Raw genomic sequence first — 6,000 nt, 5'->3', positions numbered from 1 at the left:
TTATCTCCATTGCCCAGGAATCATAGAGATGTGAGCAGATCTTGCTGGCCATGTATTATCTGCCAAAGGACAATACCAGGAGGGAGGGTGGTTGAGGTGTTACTGGGGAGAGTTATTAATTAAAGATTAATTAATAATGTGATTAATATATGGTGAAGTGCGAATTCTTAATTAATATCTAAGTAATACTTTATTTAATTAAATATTAATAAATTAATTAGGTGATGGACATGTATGTGATATGCAAAATTGAATTAATTAATCTACAAGTTGGAGTAATAACCAAATTTAATATCAATTTTCTTTTTAAATAATTAATATGAAAACCTATGTTTTTCCAAAAACGAGGATGCTATCAGGCAGCATAATATGATCATGTCACTAATGTCAGAGGGCGTACTGCTAGAAGTGATGCCATCACCACAAGACGAAGTGTCAACATTGATCTATTCATATTATAACACTAGATTTATAGTTTTCGCTTTTAGAGTCACTTTAAAAGTATCTTCTGATTGAAAATAACAACACACTATGATTTTAGTAAATGTAGTTTTACTCCATTGTAAAATAAGACTTCAGATATATGGCATATTTTACATTTTTAAATACGTTTTTTTTTTTTTACTTATATAAAACTCCACTATGTTTTATGGAGGTATATGTTAATATGTGTTACTTAAACAATGACTCAATGGCTTTCACTTCTCTATTTCTGTGGACTTATAATGCTAGAAAATACGTTTAGGTGAGCGTGATGGGCAGCCACAGATAGCCCATTGTGTATTTGTGTAGCTAACTTTAAACTGTCAGTTTTAACCTCCACTCACCAGTCTCACATGAACAAATCCAAGAACAATAAAATAATCAAAATCAATTAAAATTAGGAGAGCGAGATGTGGGTGTTCGAGCCCATAACGTCCCACATCTATATCACCCTTTACTTCCAGCAAACAATTGTGGGAAAGTGACTGCTCTCAAAAGTAAAGAAGAAGAAATCAAAATAATAATATATCACCACTTGGGGGTAAGTAAGATAAACTTACCTCCTGAAGTTGGCATTTCAGCCCCAAATATGAAGGTAAGAAACTAATTAATAGCCTGTCAGACAAGTAATACTAGAGTGAAGGGACCCAACCAATTATTCAAAATAACTAGTATAACTCTGAACCACCATCCACTGTATTGTTTGTTTGTTTTGAATTTCGCACAAAGCTACTAGAAGGCTATCTGTGCTAGCCATCCGTAATTTAGCAGTGTAAGATTAGAGGGAAGGCAGCTAGTCATCACCATCCACCGCCAACTCTTGGGCTATTCTTTTACCAACGAATAGTGGGATTGACCGCACATTATAACGCCCCCACGATTGGAAGGGCAAGCATGTTTAGTGTAACGTGGATTAGAATTCGCGATCCTTTGATTGCGAGTCGATCGCCCTAACTTGGCGATGACTGGTAACGACTCTTTGTTAGATTATTGAAGTAAAACAATTTGTGATACAGAGTTGGGTCACGGTCTATTGTAAAGTTACAAAGCTGACATTCTACCTTGTAGTCCTTTCTTCAACTCTCGACACAGGTTTCATTGTAATGCATTGAGGTTAATACTGTCCTCCTCTTCAAACATTCTCGCCCTTTCAATCATGGGGTCGTTATAATGTGATGATCAATCCCATTATTTGTTTGCAATAGAGTAGCCCAAGAGTTAACGGTGGGTGGTGACAAGTAGCTGCTTTGCTTCTAGACTTACCCCAGCATTGGCTCATTTGTTGTCTTTGACTCTGGCATTACAAGTGTGGTTTATTTGTTATTGTAATCTTTCCACTCATGATACTGTTTTATGTAAAACCTGATTCTCTTCTTTATCGTCAGAATTTACACATGACTCCGTTTTTAGTACATTTCATTAGGGACGGCTGGAGCATATAGCCCTCGTGTAATTTTGAGCGAAATTCAAAACAAACCAAACCAAAAGTCAAATTACATAAAATGTGCGCAAATAACAACTTTTGAGGGTTTGTTTGGTTAAATCGTAGGAATAGGTGCTTATGAGTAATGTTTTATCGTACGTGTATTTTGCAAATAAATGACACGTTGATTTGGACATGCTTTTGGATGGTTTGTTTTGAAGGAATCGTATTTTGGAAAGTGAGTTTGTACAAATTGGTACTTCCTCGCGTTATATTGGAGATGACACGTTAGCCTGAAAGTATACAGAGGTCACCTTATCCTCTGATATTTGTTTGTTTTCAAATTGCGCGCAAAGCTACACAAGGATTATCTGCGTTAGCCGTCCCTAATTTAGCAGGGTAAGACTAAAAGGGCAGCTAGTCATCACCACCCACCACTAACTTTTGGGCTACTCTTTTACAAACGAATAATGGGATTGACCAAACATTATAACGCCCCCACGGCTGAAGGGCGAGCATATTTGGTGTGACATAAATTCGAACCCGAGACCCTCAGATTACGACTCGAGCCTCCTAACAACCTAGCCATGAGGAAGCTTCTGATATTTGACTTATCTTCAGAGCTATATATAAAATTATCACAAATTAATCGAAAAAAAATTTTTTTGGTCATACTCTATACCATATTGTCCCGCAAGACGATAATAATCTAATTAAACATTTGCAAACACTCCCATATGATTCGCCCAGTATGACGAAGTGCTTCCAATTACCATATGTCTGAATTCTGTTTGTGCAGCTCTTAACAGTTGGCCTTTGGAGAATGTTGTGAGAGTTTTTTTTGTTTTTTTTTAAATTAAGCACAAAGCTACACTATGGGCTATCTGTGCTCTGCCCACCACGGGTATCGAAACCAGGATTTTAGCGTTGTAAGTTCGCAGACATACCGCTGAGCCACTGGGGAGGATGTTGTGAGAGAAAAACATATGTCACTTTTGTGGACCTAAATCTGTGGGAATATTGTAAGAGCAGATCTTACGTTACTTTTGTAGGCCTAAATTAATGAAGAATATTGTGAGAACAGGTATTTTGTCACTTTTGTGGACCAAAATCTGCGGCGAATATTGTAAGAGCAGATCTTACGTTACTTTTGTAGGCCTAAATTAATGAAGAATATTGTGAGAACAGGTATTTTGTCACTTTTGTGGACCAAAATCTGTGGCGAATATTGTAAGAGCAGATCTTACGTTACTTTTGTAGGCCTACATTCGTGAAGAATACTGTAAGAACAGATGTTATGTCACTTTTGTGGACCTAAATCTTCGTGAATTATATGTTTACAGTTATGTCTCTTTGTTTCTTGGAGTAATTCCTGTGACAAGTTGTTTAACTAATCTCTGGTGTGAACTGGTAGTCGATAGTGAAGTTGCCAGTTTTCCTTGCTGGAATTATGCATTTCTTTGCTTTACCGATATGATTCAACACTGTAAGTAACTCATTCTTTAAGGTACTAAGTTTCATGCCTTGCATACTCTCATAATCACTGAATAGTAGAATATGTGAAGAAATATCAGAATCTTCTCAGAAGATGTTAATTTCAAGCGCCATCTGCACTTGTAAATAACAAGCAAATAAATTTATCTTAAGCAATCTTTCAAAGTCACCCAGTCTTATGTTTTATTAAATATGTTACATATCGACTATTTTCTGCCATGATTTTACTGGCTGAATATTCTAGAACTACGGTTACGTGTGGTTAGATGAACAGAATTTTATGACCAGTGTTACATCGTTCTTGGTTTTACCTATATAAGAATACCTGCCCTACAAGACAACTAACAGATTGCACATGATTTGATGCACGTTAAGCGAGAAGTCACTTATTTTACGGAAAGAGTTTCTAGTGAACAAAGTTCGGGAAACGTTACAGCTGTCGTTGTTCTAAGTATCAATATATCATTGAAAGCGGCCCGGCATGGCCAAGCGTATTAAGGCGTACGACTCGTAATCTGAGGGTCGCGGGTTCGAATCCCGGTCGCACCAAACATGCTCGCCTTTTCAGCCGTGGGGGCGTTATAATATTACGTTTAATACCACTATTCGTTGGTAAAAAGAATAGCCCAAGAGTTGGCGGTGGATGGTGATGACTAACTGCCTTTTCTCTCGTCTTACACTGTTAAATTAGGGACGGCTAGCACAAAGCTACTCGAGGGCTATCAAAAAATAGTAGCAAGAGTATTGAAAGTGATTATTTAAGTTTGTTTGTATAACGTGGAATGTTTGTTTGCCACGTTATACAACCAAACTTATATAATCACTTTTTTTAAATCATTAAATATTAATTCACCAAATAAATTGAATAATAACTCTTAAACTAAACAGTTTTGTATATCCAAAAAATATTAATTACTGATTTCAAATCATTCTTTCCCCAACTTGTGTGTCTACAGTGAAGTTATAATTTATAAAGCTTCTGTAATAAATAATCATTTTCTTTGAAACAAACATGGATTTTTAACGCGATAAAACAGGCAATTTTTAAATACTCTATAACTTTTTATTTTCTATTTACACAGATTTTATTTTAATTTTTTTATCGATGTGAAGTTTGTGAAAATTCGGGACAAGAAAACATAAATCGAGTTCATTGTCTCTTATTAGTGAAGAAAATCGTCCGATCATAGAAGTTCTTCTGTTGTTGTCTTGCATCTGGCTTTCTAATTCAGTTAAACACTTGTCAAAAAATTCTTGTGGATCTAAATATGTTTCAGGGGCTTACTTTTCTCAATTTTTCTTTCTACTCTAGTCGTCGGAACACTCTGACTCTGATGATTTCCTTTCGTGAAACAAATCTCGCAGTTCTTTGAAGTAAAGAGGTCTCTTTGATTTATATTTCTTAAATTTTTTGTTACGTCTACAATGTGAAGGTACCTCCTTCCTTTCAGTTAACAGAGTTTCTGATATATATGAGATTATTGGTTGATATTTATGAGGCTGTATTGGTATAAAATATTTTGTATGTGATCCTTCAAGACTCGTGATAATGTTTGTTATTTCATTTGAGACATTACTATTTTGGATGTCCTTCCTGTTGGTAAAACATTCGCCTTTCTTTCTCTCTAAAAATAACAAGAATCAGGTTAGGTTGATGTTAGTTATCATTATATAGAAATTACCTCTTGGAAATTAATACAATGAAACTACCGATAACTGGGCTATATCAATTTAGTGGATATCAATTAAAATACGTTTTCGAACAACACTTTTATTGAAATATCCAAATTTTGAGCAAACTAATTGACTCTATAAATTGATTTCTAATAAGTAAAAAGGGAAGGGAATGTTTATCTTATGCATATCGAAATATTTACAACTTTACTTTGGGGAAACACTCTGTAGAAAGTATCATATTTTTCTAGTACTAAACAGAATAAAATGTAAACAATTACTAACAAGCGTTATTAGAAATTTGAGAATTTCAAAAATAATCAAACTGAAAAAGAAATTGAAATAAAAAAACGTTGGTACTAACAACTATACTTTTGAGAATGATAAATTTCGTGATGTATATTTTAATTTAGTTGCTGCAATTATCGAGAATTTCACTCTACGTTGTTTTTGTTGTTCTTTTTTATCAGAAAACTTCAAAACGGACTATCTGTGTCTGCTCACCAAGAGCATTAATACCAGACTGTTAGAGTTATAAGTATTCGGTCGTATTACTGGGCTGCACCAGATGTCCTTAATCTATAGGTGCCTTGTATTAAAAATTCGAATATTTTAATATTTGTTTGGAAGCAGTTTAACATCGAGATGGCGCTGCGAAATTCATCAATATCGATTTGAACTAAAACGCAAGAAGAATACAAACACGATAATAATGATGCTTCATAAAAAGTAAAATAAAATACATTTTTAAACTCTATGTGGTGCGTAAATGAGTCCAGTGTTTTTAATTAGAAAGTTTCTAGCTAGCATAAATGTTAACTTGTTAGAGAATTTCTGCTGTTTAAAATTTTGGCATGACGAAAGGGGTGTTTGAACATCAGATAAGATACATCAAAGTTCTACAGTTATCCAAGCAAAGAAAATTT

Source organism: Tachypleus tridentatus, chromosome 11, assembly GCF_004210375.1.
Source record: "Tachypleus tridentatus isolate NWPU-2018 chromosome 11, ASM421037v1, whole genome shotgun sequence".
Lineage (NCBI taxonomy): Eukaryota > Metazoa > Arthropoda > Merostomata > Xiphosura > Limulidae > Tachypleus > Tachypleus tridentatus.
Note: the sequence above shows the minus strand (reverse complement) of the source record.